At 34.1% G+C, this 25,141-nt stretch overlaps 1 long non-coding RNA gene across 1 annotated transcript in view; it reads right to left on the bottom strand.

Moving 5' to 3' along the window:
- The window catches only part of LOC129145057 (uncharacterized), a 188,335-nt gene that overhangs the window by 87,998 nt on the left and 75,196 nt on the right, over positions 1-25,141 (bottom strand). Inside the window, exon 2 of the long non-coding RNA XR_008550091.1 lies at positions 12,332-12,402. This is a non-coding gene — a long non-coding RNA (uncharacterized LOC129145057). The remainder of the gene's footprint in view (positions 1-12,331; positions 12,403-25,141) is intronic.

The raw sequence follows: 25,141 nt of genomic DNA, 5'->3' as shown, positions 1-25,141 counted from the left end.
ATATAAAAATAAAATTTATTAATTAAAAAAAAAAACTAACAATTGAAAGCTGACTTACAGAAGGGAAGCATCAGAGGGGGTTGGGTGGTGGAAGGGTAAAAACAAAGAGGGAAGGAAGAACAATGGACTATGGGGAAGGATAATGGATGGGTGATTTGGTGTTGTATGTGCTATGGTAGAAATACCAGATGGGGTATCTTAATATTACCTAAAAAATATATCACTACCTCCTTATTAACTATGTGCCATGGATTATTTAGGCTGTGACAGATACTCTGAAGGACAAAGGGAACAAATAACTCACTATGGAACAATGATATATAGTATAATAAATGATTTTATTTACATCATTCTCTCATATTTCTACATAGGTAAGTGAAAAATATTTTCCATCATCAGTATGTGACTTTCAAAATATATTCTGCTTTTAAAAGTAGCATTGACAATTCAGTTTGGTTTCACTTTTCTTAACATTATAAGATGAAAATTTTCAGATGATTCAAGAACATAATTTATAGTGACTAAATTATTTTTTATAACTACGTACAAAATTTATTTAACCACTCCTAATTATTAAAATTAGGATAAATGTTACTTGCTCTAGAAATACTTCCACCACCAACTCCTAACATGTACATATTGTTAAGAATTTGACTATTTCCTGACAGAAAATTTTCTTTACATTTAAAGGTGGGGCCTCCCTAGTGGCACCAGGGGTAAAGTCTCAGCACTATGAGGCAATCCACAGCCACTGCACCAACCGAGTGAGTTCGATCCCCAGCGAGGGAGCTAACCCACATGGCACAGCAGACCTCTCCTGTCTCTCCCTCTGCTCCTCTCAGCAGTGTATTTCAGTCAATCCACTTGTTCTGCTCCTGGTGAATCCTCTCACACTCCCCGCACCTCTGGCCTATACCTCAGCTCTTGTATGAATAAATAAATATTTTAAAAAATAAAATTCAAGGGTTTGAGATTATAAAATATTTTAAGACTGATTTAAATCACAAAGTTACTTTTAAATAATTGATTTCTTTCTTTATGCTACTAATGTATGAAAGGATCCCTTTCAACTCATTCTTGGCTTCATTATTTCCATTTGACTAAATAAGAGTATGAAAAAATTACATCAAGTTTAGGATAGTTTCACTTACATGTGGAATATAGAGAAACAGAACAAAGAATTGGAAAAAATACAAAATTTACAAGGTGACCTTAGATCTGAGGCAAATAGCAGGGGAGGATCAGGGAGAGTGGTCAAAACAGGGGCAGTGTTAAGTTTAAGAATATTCAAAGTAGCTTTCCACCTCAGGACAAGATCTTTGATTTTGATTTTCCTAGAACCTATGATGTTCTCACCCCAGATTTTCCTTTTGCCCCATATTTGCATTGCCTAAATTTATTCATTCTTTAGATATAAAATTAACCATAACTACCTTAGAGAAGCTACCATAGTATCCAAAATTAGATTTACTTTATATTCATTAGGCTATTCATTAGGGTGCTCTAATTTTGTCTCACTCTACACTTTTTACTTGATAAGGATTAAATTCCCTGACTGTTTGAAAAGAACCTTACTTCCAGATTCATAGTCTATAGTTGGTTCCAATGCAATTTGACATCCTGTAGCAGACACTGCTCTTAAGAAAAAAGTAGTCACAGTATTGTACTTAATGCAGTAGATGGAGAAACAAAAGCAAACACATGCAGATATGTACACATACAAAGAAATATGCACCCTCATTCACATATGCTACATAAAAAAAACCCAGGCATGTCCTCAGGGCCAGTTTCTCCTCCTGGTTGCCTAACTCCCTGTTCCTTATACAGAAATAGGGTTTCCTAACCCTCCTGTTCCTAACTCCCTGTTTTCCTTGTATAGTATCCTCAGAGCATTATTCTCTGATTATATATGCCACATCCTGTAATGCAGGAGCTTGCTCCTCTATCCAATTCACTCCCCTCAGGACATACCATCCTCTTTCCAACACTGGGAAATGGCTGGGGGTTTCCTAAAGGCAGAAGTCACTTCTCACTAGTCTTATGCTGTAAAGCACAGTTCTTAAAATGTAACTGAAGTTAAGAAATTGATATTAAAAAATTTCATGAAAACCATGAAAAATAAAACAGACCAGAGAATTAAAGTTTAAAACATTCCCTCTTCCTAACTTGAAGAGATCTCAATGAAGCTGGAAGTGATGTCAGATCTTCCAGTTAATCATGGTGGTTGGGTACACTTGATTATTTTCATGATCCTTTCTTTCTGAAACTTCACTGAAATTACAGTATAAGTATATTTTTAAGAGAGTATATTTGTAAACCAAAAATCTAAAAAAGAATTATAAGACAATAGAAGCATTTTAGAAATGGGAAAGTATATGGAGTAATTGAAGTAAAAGTGTCCATGACACAAGGTTTCCAACTCCTTTGTTCACATCTTAGAATTCTCTAAGTCAAATATTTACAGGAAAATATTTGTGAAATTTCTTTCTCTTTCTAGATCAAGGCCCAAAAGAAAAACAATTAAAAATTAGAAAAATATACTGAAATGTATGTACATGTATATTGGTTGTCTCAAAAAAGATAAGTTATTGCTTTATTGAAGGGCTTACAGTAATCTACTGAAGGTAAGTATGAGGTCATAACTATAAATTGTTTTTTTTTTAAATGAAAAATTTAAAAAGGAATGGAAAATGATTAAGGGTATCTAAGAAATGGACAAAAGAAAAATGAAAAAATCAGTGAAAGGAATATGAAATATAGAGTAGGGCCTCCCAGGTGGCACAGCAGTTGAGGCTGGGTTGCAAAACTGCCTGCAGCCTCTGCAGCGCTGGTTCGATCCCCGGACACCAGGCGAGGGTCCTACAGGGCGCGCAGACCTCTCCTGCTCCCCGTTGCTTCCCTCAGCAGTGTACTTTGTCAGTCTGCCTGTTCTGCTCTCTGCTCTGGCTCTGGTGAATTCTCTCACCCTACAGTGCTTCTGATTATACCCAGTGCTTGTATAAATAAATCTTAAAAAAAAAAAGAAATATAGAGTAATCTTCCAAATGGTTCAGCATCCATACAATAGAAATTTAAAGAGAAAGAATAAATAAGTTTGAAACTATCAAATAAACCATATTATTTTTAGGTAATGATGCTATCAACGTTGAGACTGATAGACCTGAAATATTGCATACAATGGATACAACACACACACACACACACACGCACACACGCAAAACAACATCATTGTGAAATTTTCAGAACCTGAGCATCAGAATCACAATAAATTCTCAGTAATACTGAGAATAAAACACTAACACAAAATAACTCATTTGGACTACATATGATGAAACAAAACAAAACTTGGAAGGTACCAGAGTCCAACAGGAGAATGGAACGATGTAACATGATACATGGAGTAAGTGATTACTATACAGAACTAAGTACATGCCATAATTCCACACATGATAGATAATCTCACCAAAAACAGAGAATGGATTTAGACAAAGAAATGTTTATACTCCAATTCCTTTATTTATGATAAGGACAAAAGATATACAACTAATTGTGTTAAAGTAAGCATAAAAGCCATGCTAGGAGAAAGTGACTGACATATAGCAAAAGAGGGAATTTCAAGGGTTCAGAAAGTGTTTTTTGATCTACTGTATACAAACGTTTAACATGTGCACAATCATCATGATATATATTTTCATCTTTGTACCACTTTTCTGTAAAGTTTATGTTTCATTAAAGTTCATTTAAAAGGAGCTACCAGATTACAACAAAGGAATCTTTCTGGGGAGCAGATGTTTAGTAGATTTAAAAGATAAGGGAGATAAATGAGAATATGATGGAACTTTAGAATTCTGTTGTTAAATGAAAAGAAATGGAATAGATCTTTTTTTCAATTAAAAATGTCCTAGAAATGAAATATAAGTGTAGAATTCTGTTTGTAATGATTTATTTAGTATTCTACATACCAAAGCTATAATAATCATTTATATAATTATGCAAAGCATAGTGTTTGATAGAAATGGTAACAATACTATAAAGGGAGGATTTGGGATGGAAGTTGTGTAGAAGTAGATTAAAAAAAGAGACATTTTCATCTTTTAAAAGAAAACAATTTCTAAAACAAAAATCAAAAGTGGTGAGATATGGAGGGAAAATCTCAAAAAAGAATTAAAGTATGCTAAAATGATATCATCTGAGTGTTGGAACTTATAGTTAGGAATTAGTGATCTGCTATTATTATTAGTCTAGCAATAGTTACTCAATTTTACATGTGTTCAAATGAATTCACATAAATTCTAATTTTAAAGATACACAAAGAGAAGCCTAGTTGGATTATATATTTAAAACTATTCCATAAATTATATATTTGAGGGAAAAACTCTTAAAATATTTTTCATTTTGTTCCATCATAACAGTTTGATGTTAATGTGAACTTTTTCAAGACTAGTACAAGGTTTTTCAAGTATTTTGAGCATTAGTGTATTTGATACTCCTACCTCTACATTTGAGCTTTTTGAGAAGAGAATGCTTGGCTATGGTAGAGGAGTCTGGGTGCTATGGGGGTGGGTGTGTTGTGGCAACACACATCTAAAGAGGTATGATTCTATACCCCTGAGTCATATATAGCAATTGTATATCAGTATTGCCTCAATAATTTTTTTTAACTTTTTTTTTTTAAAGATTTATTTATACAAGCACTGGGTACTGTCAGAAATATGGGAGGGTGAGAGAATTCACCAGAGCCAGAGCGGGGAGCAGAACAGGCAGACCGACAAAGTACACTGCTGAGGGGAGCAGCGGGCACAGCAGGAGAGGTCTGAGTGCCATCTGGGACCCTCGCTGGTTGCCGGGGATCGAACCAGTGCTGCAAAGGCTGCAGGCAGCTTCACAGCCCAGCACTTCACTGATGCACCACGGGGGTGGGGGGGTAATAAACAAAATTTTAAAAGAAAATTGTTCTAAAAAATATACGCATTTTAATTTGTTCCCATAATTTTGCAGTCCACTTATAGGGGTTAGAATTGTGATTGAAATCTAGATAACTTTCAGATATATACTTCAGCTTTGATAAAGTAATATATATCAGTTACTTTAAATAAAACTCACATGTATTACAATAATGTCTGCAGGAGGAAAATATATTTTATTACATATATAAATATATAGGCTCAACAGTGTATGTTCTTTATTGTTTAAGGTAATTAATGTTCAATCAAAAAGTAAAAAAGGATACATAAATTATTTCTAATAATTTGTATTCAGGAGATAAGAGTTATGTGGCATCACTATTATTGCAGAGCCACGTATGCTTAGGAATAAAGTATTAAAGCAGGATTGGCTGAGGAAAATGCACTAGCTGTTAAAATAAATGACTTGGGAATGAGTCTGAACTAACTTCAGACAGGCTCTGAAGCCAGTTTGCTAAATATAGATGCTTAATTCTGCTGCCTCTGCTAAAGGGCAATCCAAACACAGCTTTCATGTCATTTAATGAATACTGTTTCAGAACAGCCAAAGTGGCTTAGACAACTTTCAGTAGGTCTCTTATGTATGTGTATATGTATGTGTATGTATGTGCATGTGCATGTGCACAGGTTGATATACAGATATATCGCTTGCATTCATTCATTCTTTTCAACTTTTTTTTTGTTATTGTGTTGCTTTTACCAGTAATTGTGCTAGACAAGAACAAAAATCAAAGTAAAACAAAACAAAAACATTAATAAGTCATGTTGCCTCATTTCAACTGAGTTTGAGGAATTGACCACCAGAAAAGTGCAGATAGACAAAGATGATCAAACTTCCAATACAGTTTTAGTAAAATCAATTCACAACATACTATGAGAATACCCCAAATAAGCAATATATATCAATGGAAAGACTCTGGGAATTAAAAAGGTTGAAAAAGTTTTCTGAAAAGGTGAAGCTAGCCCTGATTCTTAATGAAAAATATCTTTTTTCTGAAAACTTGGAAGAGATGGGATTATTCCAGTCTCTGAGCACTCCAGAGGACAGCATGAGCAGATTTGCAGAGAATGTTCTGACTATATATGTTTGTAGGATTGGAGTAGAAATTTGTAGTTAACTAAGTTGCTTGAGCATAGAGTTCAATGCAATCATTGGCAGAACACAAAACTGAGTGGTTCTCAATGATTCTAAATTCCAGTATTTATTTTCTGTATACTATGTGTAAGCACCACAAAAGAAATTACATTTTTAAAAATTTAATTATCTATCTATTTATTTATACAAAAACTGGGATACAGGCCAGATTCGTGGGAGGGTGAGAAGAGACAGAGTGGGGAACAGAACAGGCAGACTGACAAAATACACTGCTGAGGGGAGCAGTGGGCGAGACAGGAGAGGTCTGCCTCAGGACCCTTGCCAGTCAGCCCAGATTGAACCCATGCTGCCGAGGCTACGGACAACTTCACAGCACTGCACTCAACCGCCTGCTCCACCAGGGAAGGCCCCAGCACCATGAAAGGCCCCAGCACCATGAAAGAAATGTCTGGCATCAACATAGAATGTTGACCATCACAATAGAAGCATAAAAAGCAATTAATGAGAGGACCTCCCTGGTGGTACAGGCAGTTCAGTGCAGTGCTGTGAGGCTGTCTGCAGCCTCTGCAGTGTGGGTTCGATCCCGGCTGGTGGGCAAGATACCCACATGGTGCAGCAGACCTCTCCTATCTCGCCTGCTGCTCCCCTCAGCAGTGTATTTTGTCAGTCTGACTGTTCTGTTCCCTGCTCTGTCTCTGGTGAATCCTCTCACCCTCCCACACATCTGGCCCGCACCCTGGTTCTTGTATAAATAAATCTTTTTTTTAAAAAAAGCAATTAATGAGAACTACACCATAAGCAATGATCAAGATGGAGAGAACAGGGACAATTTCAAAGGGATCAGGTGGTTGATAAAATATTGGATGTAAAGACAGTCAGACATTTCAGTCACTTGATTGAATGATATTGACCAACAATGAAACAAACAAAAAATAACCAAATATAGTTACACAATGCAGACATTGTGATTTAAATTTTCTAGATACTGTATTTGAGTTTTCTAGAAGAATTATCGATCAGGAAAATACAACTTGAAAGTGGTGGATATATATTAAAAGAAGTATCAGTGTATGAGCAAAAAAATACAAAACTTGCTAAATTAAATCCTTGGAAGAGTGGATGAACTTATACATTGAAGAATTCCTAAGGAAATAGTGATCTTTTAGAAAAGAACAGATGTGTTAGAAAGATGGTACAAATACAGTGGGCCCTTGTAAAATCCATGTGTCACTTTCAACTCCCCAAAAACTTAATTGCCAATAACCTGCTGTCGACTGGAAACCTTACCTATAACATAAGTAGTCAATTAACACATTGTATGCTATAGGTATGATATATTGTATACATACAACAAAGCATATAGAGAAAATGTTATTATGAAAAGAGAGAATATGTTAAGAACATCATAAAGATGAGAAAATATATTTACTATACACTCTATCTTGGTACTGTTAGTTTACCTTGTCTATTACCTCTTGGCTAGTAGAAGCTGCTTCTCCTTTTATCTCAACGTTTTAATGCCAAACCTTTCTCTATAATTATAAACCATCCTTTGCTGATATTAAATTCTGCAGCTTTAGGTTCTTCACTTCCTTTAGGTTGTCAACTTAACTTGAATTGTGACAAAATGGAGAAATGCTTTTCTTACAGCAGTATAGCCACCAGAAGCCTGCATTTTAATATAAAATTGGAGGGTATTTCTTAAAAAGTACAACATTTTTGCTCTTCCTGCTGTAGTTGCAGTGACAGCCTCAGGAAGTTCCTTTCTCTCTTTTATAGTGGTCCGTTACTAGATTCAGTTATTTTGACACAGTGGGCTTGCAGAGCTGAGGGCTTGGTTTATGGTACATATAAAGCAATATGCTTTTCTCTATAATGTCAAGACTTTTGGTTTCTTGGGATCACTTCCAGCATCACCATAGCACTTCATTTGGGCCCTTTGATGCTATTTAAGACCTACACTATTACATTAAACATGATGAAAAATATAGGAGAGCCGAAATGCGAGATCAGTGTTCATTGGAACATTTTACCCATAATATCTCTCCCTACCCCCTGCCCAGTACTTTATCACCTCACTTCATAAAAGTAAACTTCAAATGCATATTTAGATCTTGAATCCTCTATCCAGGTTAAGCATTTGAAAGACCAATTCAGTAATTTGATTTTTTTACAGTTTATCTATCTTTCCCTTATAATAAAACAATATTTCCTGGCTCTTTAGGGTATGAGAAGCACCACACTGTTAGATAATGACACCATTTTATATGCCTGAAAATTGAGAATAACACTAATTTCACAGAACATTTTGGCATGGATTTTCATTAAGCGACACAACAACTCCATTTTCTCCTTAAACTAATGAGGATTACAAATGAGATCTTGGTTTTGTAATGTAATTATGATAACCAGGAGATGACAGAATGGTATCTTTGTTCTATTCTGAAAACATTTAAAGTAATGTAAGTAGAGCAGCATGTCTATCCAGATGATTGGATATGCTTCCTGTCTTTAATGTGTGTGAAATCTATTTTTGTGAAATTACATTTAGAATAGGTTCTCACTATGTTTCTTTTTCTTATGTGCCTATGGAAAGTATGACAGTTTTCTCTATAGTTATTTATAAATAGTAGAAATTGCACTTTAATCACCAATGTTGCTTTTTCAGCCTATCATTCCCATCACTAGTGGTTTGAGTGCATCTGTTACCTTGTGATCCACATAGTTATTAGTATAAATCTTTTAGTTTATCGCAGTTAATGTGTGTGGAGTTTCTTAGATGTGTAGATTCATGTTTTTAGAAATTTGGGGACAGTTAGGGCATAATTTACTCAAATATTCTTTTTATTATTTCCTCTCTCTTCTCCTTATGGGACTTTGATATTCATGTGCTGATGCACTTGATGGTGTCCCAAATATCCCTTCATCTTTATTTGTTGTACTTCATAGTTAATTTTATGTTCCTCAGACAGAGTAATTTTAATCGATTTTTTTAAATTTATTTATTTTTTCTACTATCTGTTCAAAATTCCATTAATGATTTCTTTGCATTTCTTTGCATTTAGTTTTTCATTTCCAGAATTTCTAGTTAATTGCTTTCGTTTATCTTTTATGATATTGTCTATCATTGCGTGTTTTTGTTCGTTTCTTTTAGTTATCTGTTCATTTTCCTTAACAAACTTGAGTATATTTAAGACAGTTGATTTACATATATCAAGAAAGGATTAGTATCAAAAATATACAAAGAACTAAAAAAACTCCAAAACTGCAAACAATCTGATTAAAATTTGGCATAGAATCTGCATAGACACTTCTTTTAAGAGACAAATAGTCAATAGGCACATGAAAAAAATGCTAATCATTTTTATTAGAGAATTGCAATGAAAATAACCCTGAAATATTAAATTACACTTTTGACAATGGCTACTATCCAAGAAGTAACAAACAGCAAGTATTTAAGAGGATGTGGAGAAAAGAGAACCCTTACATACATTTTTTAGATTCCTAAATAAATTAAAAATAAAAATTCTATGTGATCCAGTCATTCCACTTCTAAGTATTTACCTGAAGAAAATAATTTTGACAAGTTTGGTGCATACTGTGGTCCCTGCAGCACTATTTACAATAGCTAAGAGCCAGAAAAAACACCTCACCTTGGGGCAAGATAGAAGAGGTCTGCAGCACCAGTTCGATCCCCGGCCAGCCAGAGAGCAACACACATGGTGAAGCAGACTTCTGTCTTGCCCGCTGCTCCCCTCAGCAGTGTGTTTCAGTCAGTCTCCCTGTTCTGCTCCCCACTCTGTCTCTGGTGAATCCTCTCACCCCCTGCATCTCTGGCCTGTACCCCAGCTCTTGTATGCATAAATAAATCTTAAAAAAACTAAATAAAACACACACCTCAACCTAAGTATTCATGGACAGATATAGGATAAAGAAAATGTCATATATATAAACACAATGGAATACTACTCAGCTATTAAAAATTATGAAATTCTGCCATTTTGGAGCAACATGGAATGACCTAGAAGGTGTAGCATTTAGTGAAATAAGTCATATTGAGAAAGACAAACATTGTATGATTTCATGTGACACAAAAAGAACCTAAACCAACTAAATAAACTTCCAGACTTTAAGACCCAATTAGTAGTTACCAGAAAAGAAGGATAAGGGTGACTCAATTGGGTAATTGGCTCAAATGTAAGGTAAAGGATAGAACTGAATTTTTAGTGGTGAACTAATTGTAATATATACAAACATTAATTTATAAAGATGCACACCTGAAACATTATAATGTATTGTTACTTAATTTTTAAAAAAAGTTATAGTTCTTGTCTGTCAAATCTAATATCTAGAGTTGCTCAGGGATCATTTCTATACTTTTTGCCCTATGAATAAATTAGACTTTTTTGTGTCTTTGTTCATCTTTAATTTATGGACATTTTTTTAATTGGACATTTTGAGTATTATTATGTAATGATATTGGGAATCAGATTATTCCTTTCCTAAGATTTTGCTCTTGTTAATATTTGAGAAATATAGTTATCCATATTTCTCGTGATTTCTTGAAATTATTTTTCCAAAGATTATATTGCTTGTCATGTGTGGCCACTACATCACATTGCCATTATTCATTCCTCCTGTGATTTCATGGAGATTTCCTTAAATGTTTGTGTCAGAAAGGTAAAAAAAAAAAGAAAGAAAAACAATGGTTCTTATTTTTTGCCAGTTGGCTCTATGGAGGGTACTCCTTCAAGGCTACACCACTTGTCTAAAGTTTTGCTACAGCCTTCACCTTCCACATGCCTGGACAAAAAGGTGAGTTGCTGGTGTAAACCTAAGATCCACTTACATCCTTTCTGTGTATGTACCCATTCCTGGGCATGTGCATAGCCCTCTAGTTTCCCTGGTATACATGGTGATCTTTCTATGACCTTATTCCACCAAAAACTTTTCTCCTTAGCCTCTTTCCTATGATTGTGGGTCTGACAACTGCTTGTTAGTTGATATCCCTATGGGTGACAAATGTCTGTAAATACTTTCTCCACCTACTGCTAGGTAAGTTAGTCCAGAACAGCACTAAAATAAAGGTCATTCTCTACATTGGTATCTCAGGGACTTCCAAATGGCCAAAATGCATAAACACAATTTTTTGAGAACAAGATTTCTATTCCCCCTAAATCCTCCCTATACTCCACCTCCAAGAAGCTACCCAAAGAACATGGGCAAAAACTTCTGCTAGTCTGGAGAATGAGGAATGATAAGCGGGCTAGTATGTCAAAATTTAGCAGCCTCATTCTTCAGTAAGCACTCCCCTTGTTTTTTAAGGCGAGCAGATTCTGTCAGTTTTTGCCAGCTTACTGGTTGCTTCAGGGAAAGGACTGACTTTTGTACCCTCTACAATATACCCCCTCCAAGTTATTACATAGATATTTAAACAATCCTGTGCCAAGGAATGAATCAAGTATCAACTGTAAGTTATTTAGAATAAAATTATAATCAAATTATTACATGTCATAAAAAATGTGCTTTTCAAAAACAAAGATTCAGTAGAAAATATTTCAACACAAGAAAAAATAAAGATAAGTACTTAAACATAGAGTGAAACCTTTATAAAATAAATAAAATCATAGAAAAATGATAAAGATTACATAAAATAGCATTTAATATAAAAATTTAAAGAAAAAATATGGGTAAAGAAAATATAGATTCACGAAAAGTTAACTCAAGAAACAAACCTTTACAAAACTAGCAATAAGACTGAATAAGTGATGATGGATAATCAAAGAATGACAGAACTATAATACCTCATTTGAAAGCATGCATATTTTTTCAAAAATAATTACATAACAATGACACTGAGGAAATGAAACCAAAGAATTCACAAGAAAAAAAAGTGATGATTAATTTACCAACAATTACCCATTTCAAAAAAGTATTAACTTAAGAATGAATCACAGAATATTATTAATCAAAAGGACCAATCCAATTCCACATTTATAATTCCAAAATGTAATGAAAATGAGAAATGCCCTAAAGATATGAAATCATAATGTTGATTGCCCATTTCATTAACAGAAAATGCAATGTAATGACAGTTATAAAGAAATACACTTTGACAGTAGAAAAATATGAGTAACACAAAATTTATAAGACTCATTAGGTTATTTATATGCATATGCCTCAAAAAACAGTTTATTAATATTGTTAATAAACATGCAATGGCACCTCTGAGAAAATAGTCTTCAAATATGAATATATTAAAAAATCATACCTTGTTTTGAAAGTTTCAGTGATGTGAAGATTTGAGTTTGACTGTTCCTCATCTGAAATTTAATGTTCCTCCTGTAATAAACATATCCATAGATTTAGATTTTGATTTTTTCATTTAGAATTTGTGAAGTGAATTTTTTACTTTCAAAAGAAAACACTAAACATGCAAAAATAGAATAAAATATTTGAAGTAAATAATTATCATGAATAGTGGGACATTTTAAATAAAAAACAAAAAATTAAACTACTTAGTACTTATGTAAGTTAATATACTTAGAATATAAAGACTAATATAGCAGGTTACATAGTCTAGGTACATCAAAACACATGCAAATTTGTAGTATATCAAAGTGTCATTTATTTTCAGAATTAAATGATGCTTTTACAAATTTATAGTCACTTGAATAAAAGGAAGGGAGACAGGAAGGTTGATCTATAATCAGTCCCTAAAAATAAAGCCAAAATGCACCAACATTTTAGCATATGCACAAAAACTACATAAATACCCACCAAAATTATAATCTTTTCTTTTTTTATTGTCTAATTTATATTTGTAATATGTAGTAGGCAATGCCTTAGGGCACTACAAAGCCATTAAAGAAGTCATTGGTAAATAGAGAAATACATAGAAAAAATACATCTAAGTTATTTTTAAAAAGTAGTTTCATAATATCTATCAAATTCTCTCACAAAATCTGGTATGATTTTAAAACTTGTTTCAAATTCTTATTAATTTAGTAACACCCACCAAAATTTAAAATATATTCTTTTAACCAGTTCCAATGCTAGACCTATAAGTCATACTAATAATAACATTTGAAACTATGATATTCATAGCTATTTTTTAGCAAATCATAAATGAACTAAATTACTATCTAATATTGAATAAGAATGTGAACTCAGTCACAGCTGTATCTCTTGCAGTCCACACAGAACCCACAGCCAACCCTATAGATACCTTCTAGGCACCCTTGCCTCAAAGTATCCACTGATCTCCATTCACTTCCATAGCACTCTCTAGTCAGAACTACCCTATAACTCCTCATTTTGCCTCCACTTGATTTTACTATTTTTAATTTTCCATGTATCACCACAGAGAATTTTTAAAGGTAAATCATTTCCTTCTCATATTTCAAAGTTATGACCATTCAATGGAATACCATTCACCTACTTACCATCCAAAGACATCATCACACTACCTGACATCTGCTTCTCATGCCCATTACAATACCCACTGGATTCTGTGAAAGCATTAACCTCATCATTTCCTCTTATATATACATTCGCAACATAGTTGCTGCTCAATAAAACTTTACAGAATAAGCTTTATTTTCCTCTGTGCCATTTTGCGTAAGATACAATCACGTTTGTCAATCTAATTTCTTATCAGTCCTTTGTTTATTTCACAACTCCTGCCTAGAATTAAAGTTGTACATGTGACTCCTCTTACATGTTTCCTTAGAACTTTGTTGACAACTCAACTAAAATAGTCCATACCAATTGAAGATGACAAAACACAACTTTATAATCTCTTTTGTCAATATTTTATTGATTTTGCAGTCATGGTGTTAGGTGCTGGTTTGCATCCTAACTTTACAATACTTGATCTGTCATTTTGAGGCCATTTATTTTTTATTTTTTTATTGAATAGGGTTTTTTTCACTTTTTAAAAATATTTTATTTTATATAATTCTTACATATTTTTTCATCTTTGCACAATGTATGCATTTTCCTTTTGGTTATACTCCCCACACAACTGAATCTCCCCCCTTATTTTTACTCTAGTCCTTACTTTCCCTGCCCCTTTCTCCCCCTCCCCTCCGTAGTGTGTCTCTCATTTATAGTTGCTTGTTGATTTTGATTTTTACTTTGTATTGATTAGTCTTTTTCCTGGTCTCTTATTTAGGTTTTCTAAATTCCTGCTATGAGTAAGACCATTTGGTATTTTTCTTTTTCTTTCTGACTTATTTCGCTGAGCATGATCCCTTCTAGCTACATCCATGTTGCTGCAAACTGCATGTGTTTATCTTTTTTGATTGCGGAGTAATATTCCATTGTGTATATGTACCACATCTTCTTGATCCAGTCATATATTTGGGGGCATTTGGGTTGCTTCCATAGCTTAGCTATTGTAAATAGTGCTGCTATAAACATAGGGGTGCAGGTGCTCTTTGGAATTGATGTTTTTGTGTCCTTTGGGTAAATACCTAGGAGTGGAATTGCTGGATCATATGTAAGCTCTATGTTTAGTAGGTCAAGAAATCTCCACATAGCTCTCCATAGTGGTTGGACCAGTTTGCACCCCCACCAGCAGTGCAGGAGAGTTCCTTTTTCTCCACAACCTCGCCAACATTTGTTGTTGCTAGTGTTTTTTAATATGTGCCATTCTCAGTGGTGTAAGATGGTATCTCATTGTAGTTTTGATTTGCATTTCCCTGATTACAAGTGATGTTGAACATTTTTTCATATGCCTCTTGGCCATTTGCATTTCCTCTTCAGAGAAGTTTCTTTTTAGCTCTTCTGCCCATTTTTTGACTGGATTATTTTCTTTGTTTTTGTTGAGTCTCATCAGCTCTTTGTAGATTTTTGTGATCAGTCCTTTATCATTAGTGTTGTGTGCAAAATTTTCTTCCAGTCAGTGGGGTTTCTCTTTGTTTGGTTATTGTCTCTTTTTTCTGTGCAGAAGCTCTTTAATTTGATGTAGTCCCAGCTGTTTATCTTTGCCTTCACTATCACTGCTTTGGGTGATGTGTCTGTAAAGATGTCTGAGGTGCATGTCATGTAGTGTTTCAACTATATTTTCTTCTATGTATTTTATGGTTTCAGGTCTTATGTCTAGTTCTTTAATCCATTTTGAGTTGGTTTTTGTGCATGGTGTGAGGTAGTAGTCAAGCTTCATTCTTTTGCATGTAGCAACCCAGTTTTCCCAGCACCATTTATTGAACAAACTTTCTTTGCTCCAGTGCATATTCTTTGCTCCTTTGTCAAAGATTAGTTGACCATAAATCTGTGGGTTTATTTCTGGATTTTCTATTCGATTCCATTGGTCTGTGTGTCTGTTCTTGTTCCAATACCATGCAGTTTGATGATTATGGCTCTGTAGTATAGTTTTTAGTCTGGGAGTGTGATGCCTCCATTCCCTTTTTTTTTTTGAAGAGCTTTGGCTATTTGGGGTTTTTGGTGATTCCATATGAATTTCATCAATAATTGTTCTATTTCTTTGAAGAATGTCATTGAAATTTATATTGGAATAGCATTAAATCTGTATATTGCTTTTGGTAGGATGGCCATTTTGCTGATGTTAATTCTTCCAATTCATGAGCAGGGGATGTCTTTCCATTTCTTTGTGTCTTCTTCTATTTCTTTTAACAGTGTTTTATAGTTTTCTTTGTATAGGTCCTTTACCTCTTTTGTTAGATTTATTCCCAAGTATTTGATTTTTTTTTGTTTTGATAAAAGGGATTTTTTTTTTATTTCTTCTTCAGATTGTTTGTGTATAGAAAGGCTACTGATTTTTGTGTGTTGATTTTGTATCCTGCCACTTTACTAAACTGCTTGATTAATTGAATTAGTTTTTCTGTGGAGTTTTTGGGGTTCCCTATGTATATTATCATATCATCTGCAAATAGTGATAGTTTGACTTCTTCTTTTCCTATTTGGATTCCTTGTATGTTCTCTTGTCTTATTGCTCTGGCTAGGACTTCCAGTATTATATTTAAAAGCAGTGGTGAGAGTGGACATCCTTGTCTTGTTCCAGATCTTAATGGAAATGCTTTCAGCTTTTCGCCATTTAGAATGATACTGTCTGTTGGCGTGTCATATATGGCCTTTTTAAGCATACATCTGTCCTTTTAAATGAAAATGAACAGTTACAATATGACATTTCTTATTTTACCTCTTAGAGCAGGTAAACAGAAAATATCCTGCTTTCTTGGAAAATAAGATTAAAATTAATTTTTAAAAGTAATGTATGTGTTTTAAACTGTAATGGGTATCACATTGGGGAAAACAATTTTAAATAGAGAGAGTAGACCTCAGTGACATGATTATATAAGCATTAAATCAACACTATTCCTCAAGTATTTTGGGATTAGAACTATGAGTGGTTCTTTTCCTTAAAAAGAAGACATAGGGGGGCCTCCCCGGTGGCGCAGCGGTTGAGCGCTAGGTTGCAAAGCTGCCCGCAGCCTCTGCAGCGCCAGTTCGATCCCCGGCTGCTCCCCGGCCACCGGAGGAGGGTCCCACATGGTGCGCAGACCTCTCCTGCCGCCCGCTTCGGTCCTTCTGCCTGCTCTGCTCCCCTCTCTGGCTCTGGTGAATTCTCTCACCCTCCTGTGCTTCTGACTGTACCCAGTGCTTGTATAAATAAATAAACAAATAAATCTTTAAAAAAAAAAAAAAAAAAGAAGACATAGGATTCTTCTGGCTTAGTCACATTCAGATTACCAAATATCAAAAGGAATTTCCAAATTAGTAAGAAACCAGGCTATGAGAAGTGGAATGTAATTAAGAAATTTAAATTGTTCATAAATTATCGATGCAATTCTTAAAAGCAATACACCTCTGAATTTTGTAAAAGGTCCTAATGACAAGTTTAGTAACTCTTGCTTTGCTGGTACCCTCTATAAAGATAATTAAATATGTTGTAATAATTATGATTTTGTGGTAAATAGGTAACTATTGTAATATTGTGTTCATCTTTAATCTTATGAATTCTAGAATAAAATTGGATTTGGCTTATTAATTCATGGAGAAGTGTGGTAGATTTTACAAATAATATACCCAATGAATCACCTCTCCCTGCATCCATACTCTTGTTTAGTCCCTCTTTAAATCTGTGCTTGGTCATGTAACCAACTGGACAGTGAGGCAACAACAAAAATAATCAACAACTTAAATGGAGGATGGCATTCATTTTTTTTTTTTTTTTTTACAATATTGTACCTTGGGCCTTATGTTGAAATGTTACTGTTAAGTCCAGCATACCCCATTGGGACTACTTCATCCTGGAAACAGTCATTATTAACTGTTTGAAATGGGAATGAAGCAACTTAAATTGCTTATTCTCAGTACAACTGCCAAGTGTACTGCTTATTCTTAGTACAATTTTCCAACTGAACCCAGCCAAATAACTGATACAGAAAATCATGGGTAAGTGGAGCAATTGTTATTTAAGTTACTAAATTTTGAAGTGATTTGTTATACACCCATTTTTCATGGAACCAGAGAATAGGAGATATGAAGATTTGTCCATTTTAAAATTTTAATTTATATTACATTCTACAGTCACTTCCATTCAGCAATAACAATACTATGTAAATAAAATCAATAAAATAAAATAAATGAAATCAATCAAGTAATAAAATCAAATTTCTTAACTTCCTCAATGTAGTACCCCCAACATACCCATCTTCATGCCAACATGTCCTCCTGAACTACTAATCTTTAAAATGATATCAGTTGTGTCATTATAATCTTGAATGGAGGATGGCATTAATTTATTTTTATTTACTTATTTTTTTAAAGATTTATCCATTTATTTATATAAGCACTGGGTACAGTCAGAAGTACGGGAGGGTGAGATAATTCACCAGAGCCAGAGGGGAGCACAGAGCAGGCAGACTGACGAAGTACACTGCTGAGGGGAGCAGCAGGCAGCAGGAGAGGTCTGCACGCCATGTGGGTCCCTCGCCTGGTGGCCGGGGATAGAACTGGCACCGCAGAGGCTGTGGGCAGCTTTGCAACCCAGAGCTCATCCGATGCGCCAACGGGGAAGCCCTAATTTATTTTTAAAAGAGAAAAATAATTGGGGTGAGAGAGATAAATATTAAGATCCTTAAGTGAGTTCCACATTTCCTAGCAATGATACTTGAGTTATCCTCTAAAATGGTAAATGTTGTGATTGCCTCATTGCCCCTTAAATTCTACTTTTTATTGCAGAGAAAGATGGAGTATGATCTTCTAGCACAAAACCTTAATTCTGAAATAAAAAGAGAGAAAGGGAAGAGATTCACAGCAAATTTTAAACTGTTTCCTGCTGTTTCTCCAACTGCACTCTAATTTTCTCATTCTCTTGAAATAGAAAAAAATCTAGTTTTACCAATGCCAGGTGTTTGGATTTTATTGAAAACTTCATTTGAACTATTGTTTGTTTTTTTCCAGTGGATTTCTAGATGTTCCAGATTCATACTTATCCATCCCCACAAAGTAGGTGTTGAAATTTTGTGGTGCCAGGGCTTATTTTTATAGGCCCTTAACTTGAATAGCTAATTTCACTCATGGCTCCTCAACATTAAAGTCTTCTACTTTATTCTGTTTGGAAACTGATTAGTGTACCTAGCACACCGATTATGGAGGCCAAGTCCAGTTAGAATCACTTTCGTCATCCTAATGAACAGAAGGCTTATTTCAGCTGCGGAAGTCTTTCTCAAAAATTTCTAAGTAGCTTTGGTTTATTTTATCCCACTAATAAATGTAGAAGTAAAGGTGTAATGGGACACATGAAGAAAATATGCTTCTGGATAGGTTAATTTCTGAAAAAAAATCTTCAACTTCATTTTACTTACTGGAAAAATAAGTAACTAAATAAGTAGCTGTTAATGAAATCCATAATGATGCATATTGATTGATATTTTTCCTTCTAAAACCTGACACATAAAATATATATCTGGATTAGGATCATCAGAGTCATTTAGTAGAATCTCAGTCAATGTTTAGATTCCCCAAACCAGCATGCATCTTATCGAAATCACGAGGTTATGCCCTGCACAATGAGATTTGAAAAGGATGGCACTCTCACTTTCATCATTACTATGAAAGTCAACTAGTAGTAGGAGAGATTACCAGGAATACTCATAACCTGTATATACTTTGAAGGATTCAGAGTTGGCATCTATCCAAGAACTGAATATAATTTACAAAGGAAAGGAAAAGTCAGAGATGTCTGAAAAACTGGAGGATGGAGTTTCCATTTATGAAATAAGAAAAATATTGAAATAGAAAAAAATTGTAGAGGTGGAACAAATCAAACATTTTTTCAAGAAGTTTAATATGCCTATTAAGTATCCAAGTTGAGATATCATACAAGATACATGCATCTGAATTTCAGGGAAGAAGTCTGAGTTGAAGATATCAAGTTGTGAGTCCTCACAACTGTAAATGTGAAGTGATCCTTAAACAATGCAGGGACACCAACTCTTGGGAGGTCAAAATTCTACATAAAGGTTATAGTTGGCTCTCCAAGTATGTAGCGTCCACATCCACAAATTCAACCAACTGATATCCAGTTGGTTGAGGTTGTGATTATGGTTCCTGTGAGGATGAAGTGTCAGCTCTGTTGACTGAAAAAAGATCTATAGATAAGTGGACCACAAAGTTAAAATCCATGTTTTTCAAGAGTCAACTGTACATAGTTGTCCCCCCACCCCCAGGCCAACAGATAAATAACCAGGGATGTGAAAATAAAGAACAGGAAAATCAAACACTGAGCTCTGGGGCACGCTAGTGATAAGTCAGAGAGAGAAAATGAACTAATAAAAAGAATGATGAGTAGATGATATTAATATAGAAAGATTATTAAGATACTGAAGTGTTGTAGAGACCAAGGGACAAAAGATGTTTCAGCAGGGAAGAGTTATTAACTACTGTAATAATTCAATGTCTTAGTTCATTGTATGGTTATACAGAAACAAAATACCATATACTGGGTGGTTTGAACAATAAATATTTATTTGAAACAGCTTCTTTAGGGACTGGGTAGTCCAAGATCAAGGTGATAGAGGACTCAGTGTCTGGTGAAGTGTTTTGTCTAATTTCCGTTCTTCATAGACCAGTTTTTTTGTTGTAAACTTCCTTAGTGAAAGAGGGAAGGAAATTTCCTCAAGTTGTTTTTTAAGAACTCTGCCCTCATTCCTAATCCTAAAGGTCCTACCTCCTAATACTATAATCTTGGGGTTAGGATTTTGACATGTAATTTTGAGGGAACGTGAGTATTCTTACCATAGAATTCAAATAAGTAAAACACTTTCATCGATTTTACTTCTAGCAATGGTGAATTAGATAATAAAGCACTCTAACAAAAAATGCAAAAGACATAAATGTATATAATATTTTGATATATTTTATAAATTGTATAACATATTATCATTAGCAAAATGATAATTATTAAATATATCAATGTATTAATATTTTATAAATGTATAAACATATAATAATCAATGCATTCATGATGCATTAATATATTTAGAAAGTTAACAAGAGAAGAATTACCCAGCCAAATACCAAGAAATGGAAAAAAAATTAAGAAAATGTATTGGTGTATTAGTTAATTATGATTTTGGTATAAAATGGTGAGAAAGCTACGTGTCCCTTTGACTGATTGACTTCCCATCATCATAGGGGCTTTGGCTGTGTACAGGGTCAACCAAGCAGTGGAATGGATGCTGCCTACCTTAATATTGTTTTTGAACAGTGGAGTTCAAGATCCTATGATTATTCTCCTAATAAAAGAGTATGTTCAAGGTAGACTGCATAAAGTAGATTGTGTAAAATAAATAAAAACTATGAAATGGAGGAAAACTAATAGGTGAATTAGAAGCCCTTAGGTCCATGACCTCTAGATATTAAATTTTTCAAATATAGATAAAATAATTCGTGTAAGGTAGATGACAGGACAAAAACTGATAAATCACAGCTACAGGTAAATAATACTTCATAATTAATGAGTAAAGTGGTAAGAGCAAGGAAGTGAATGATAAAGAAAACACATTAAAATAATTAAGATGATACTAAAAGTAATGTTTGGAGGGAAATTGTTAATGATAAGCACCTAATTATTTAAAAAGAAAAGTTAAACATATCAAAAGACAATGTATAAGAAAATATAGAGGATGAAGCATGGACATAAAATATGGAAAATGCACAAAATACAATGAATATATTCTACATGTGTAACTGAAATCTTAGATGAAGAACTTATTAGTACTGGTTCTGGGGCAGTATTTGCAAAAATAATTCCTGAGAACTTCCCCAAACTTGAGAATATTGAAATTTGAGTTTTAATTATATCTATCAATCCATGTGTTATTAAACTCATCCAATGTTTAGGATCTAAAATTTTTAAAAAATCTAAGCAATCAGTTCCTATAAATCCATATGGCAAAATGAGAAAGAAAAATGATCAAGAGACTTGGAGTAGTATTTTCTGAAGAACACAATCTACTTGGAATAAGCATCTAAAAAAAGTTCTGACTTTTTTATGATAATCAGGAAAATGGAAATTATAAAGGCACAGTGAGATAGCTACCATATATGCACAGATTGAATAAAATTTACAAGATGGAGCAGACAATCTGATGGAAAGACTGTGGAACACTGGGCAATCTCCCATACAAATAATGAGAGTACAGCTACTCTACTAATAATCTGGGTCTGTCTACCACAGAAGCTCTCCACGTTTGGTCCTAAGATCACTGGAGGGAGAGGCTGGATCCTGAAATTTTTTAAGGTCGATGAGGCAAAGAATACTAACAACATGACTTTCCTTTTTTTTCCCATTCCCTCTAGTTCACGAGTATATACGAAAGTTTTCCACAGGCTACATGAACAGATAGGGTGGAGAAACAGGTGTGAGGATCTACAGGTCATCACTGGACATGAGAGCAGGAGATTGAGATTTGCAAAAATGTAAAACAATGCTATTTGTGCACTATTTTATTTGGAATATATACTTATTTTTCATAAAAATAGGTTACCTGTATTTATGTATACCTGGTTTAATATTGTTTTTAAAGGAAAAAATGCAAAATTTAAATACTCTTAATTTCTACCATAGTTATTATCAAATAAAATGCCAACTATAGTGGAAATAGTCACAAAAACAATTCTTTAGTTCTTCAGTAATTCCAAGAATATAAAGGAAAGCTAATGTGAAAAAACCTATCCGACCTGAACTGACAAAATTAACCATGTAACTAACAAAACTAAACCATATACTGTAGTGATTCGCACGAAGACCACTGAGAGACACTGTTGTAGTAGCCAAAGTATGGAAAAACAATTGTCATTAGGAGCTAAGTGATTAAATAAAGTGTGTTAAGTTACATTGTGGAGCACTAAGAAAATGAACAGATAATAAATACAGGCACCAATATGGATGAATCACACAAAAATACTGAGTGAAAACAAATACCCATTTATATAAAACTGAATAATTCCAAATTAAGTGACAGTATTTGGGGATTCATAGTTAAAATGGAGAAAAAAACTGCAAAGAAAAATGAGGCAAGGATTGCTACACAAAACAAAGTAACGTACACACAACCTGGTAGTCCATATGTGGGATAGGAGGAGATTAGTAATTGGAAGGGGACCCAAGGGCTTTGAGGTGTTTGTATTGTTCCAGTTATTGACTTGAGTGACTCACAGATGTTTTCTTCATGACAAATCACCAAAATACACATTTATGTAGTTAAAATATTACTAAGGAGTTATACTACTTCAAAAAGACAATGGTAAAAGTCGCAAAAAACAATTTTATAAAAAAAAAAGTTCCATCTTTTATTACCTGAACAAGTCTCTTTGCTAAATTTTGATACGTAGTATAATGTTAGAAATTTGAAATATATGGTGTGACTCGTCATATATCAGAAATAAATGCTTTAAAAGAGTAAAAATAAAAGGAAAAGTGGCAGATGTTACAAGTGTTTTTTCTCCAGCTGAGATCTCAAAAATCTTTTAAAATCTCAAATGATAGTATTTGCATGAAAAACTATTCATTTTAACATTTTAGCAAACACATTATTTGCCAAAGACATAGTTTTCTCTCACAAAGAAATGTCTTTAAAGTCAATGAATAAATCAGAATTTGGACTTTAGTCACCACAAATCACACCATCTATAAACAAAATTTGTTAATATTTAGACCATGTGGTAACACTTATAAATCTAAGCTGTCATAATATTGTATGTCAAAACATTCTAAAATGTAGAAATATGTGCTATTCTTTTTAAACATTGTAAGAACTGCTTTCATTCTTTAGCTTTCTTAATAAACTCATTTTGAATAAATAATTTTGTACCTTGTGGTTAAAAATGTAAGTGTATAGTGCCATAAAATCAATTTCTGCATATTTTAATGCCTTGAGTACACTATGAATTCAGATTTTTTTCTCTTTCATAAAAACATTTTCAAGTCAAGAGTCTCAGGATTAACTACACTGTGAGGAGAGCATTAGCACCTGGGAGACAGAAAATGGCTTCCAGGATAGCGAGGTAACATTAGGTTTTGAAAGAAGTAATATTCCAAATAATATGCTACTATAGAATGCATTAGATATTCTATTCCAATTTTGTTTTAATCTTTATACAATAGGCATGGGACTGCATCATCTGATTGCTAACATCTTAAAGTAATATAATCAGCTATTTATCCATTTAAAATCTTACACTGTGTCTCAGTTGTTAATGAGTTATGTGAGTTATGTATCAATATTCTGAAATGCTAATTAAATGAATTTCCATTACCTTCTTTTTTAATAGTGTTTATATATATATATATATATATATATATATATATATATATTTATACAAGCATTGGGTACAGTCAGAAGCCCGGAGGGTGAGAGAATTCACCAGAGCCGGAGCGGGGAACAGAACAGACAGACTGATGAAATACACTGCTGAGGGGAGCAGCGGGCGCAGCAGGAGAGGTCTGTTGCGCCATGTAGGACCCTCGCCAGCTTCACAGCCCAGCGCTCAACAGCTGCGCCACCGGGGAGGCCCTCCACTACCTTTTTTTTTTTTTTTTAATTTTTTTTTTTTTTTTGAGGCATGTTTTATTTATTTATTTATTTTATTTGTTTGTTTATACATGCACTGGGTACAGTCAGAAGCGCGGGAGGGCGAGAGAATTCACCAGAGCCAGAGCAGGGAGCAGAGCAGGCAGAAGGACTGAAGCACACTGCTGAGGGGAGCAGCGGGCGGCAGGAGAGGTCTGTGCGCCATGTGGGACCCTCCTCTGGTGGCCGGGGAGCAGCCGGGGATCGAACCGGCACCGCAGAGGCCGCGGGCAGCTTCGCAACCCAGCGCTCAACCGCTGCGCCACCGGGGAGGCCCTCCACTACCTTCTTGACCACAGATTTGCTCTCCCCTAAAGTCTTTTTACTTTCAAAAATCTATTTGTATTACCAGCTAGTAAGTCACTACTCTTTGTAAATTCTAACTCTAGACAACAGGTCTATGTTAAATTTTCAATACTACCTTTGAGAGTCTCACTATTCGGCAAGGCTTCCTACAATTTTTGAGATGAGTAGCTTCACCACTATCAATAGCCATAGAATTTAAAAGTGGAAAGATTAGAAATTGAATTAGAAATACACAATTACTTATTTTGAAAATATAGAAATGAATCTAAAACAAAAACAATGGTTCTAAGTGATACATCAAAGTAGCAAAGCTTGAATCAGAAAACCGTCTGGATGAATTTGAGTTTTATGCAGTGGCTACTTTGACCTCAGTGAGATGAAATAATTCACTTAAGTCTTACTATTTAAAAATGTCTGGAAACTGTAGTTCCAGTGTCATGATGCCAGCTGAGTGTCACTAAAGTGAGAGTAAAAATTAGGAACATATCTGCATGAGCTTTGTAATCCATTATTTTAAATAAACTATCTCATTACAGACTGGACAAGTATTGCCCCTTTAAATCAAATTTACTAAAAATCAATCGGTATTAACTTTGAGCATTTTACTTAAAACACATACACACACAAAATCAAGTATTTAAAGGCAGAGTTTATTTAAGTCTTAATTC

The sequence above is a fragment of the Talpa occidentalis genome, unplaced genomic scaffold (genome assembly GCF_014898055.3).
Source record: "Talpa occidentalis isolate TD23 unplaced genomic scaffold, MPIMG_talOcc4v2.1 talOcc4.8, whole genome shotgun sequence".
NCBI classification, from domain to species: domain Eukaryota; kingdom Metazoa; phylum Chordata; class Mammalia; order Eulipotyphla; family Talpidae; genus Talpa; species Talpa occidentalis.
The sequence above is the reverse complement of the archived record's forward strand: the minus strand, read 5'-3'. Positions and strand labels throughout refer to the sequence as shown.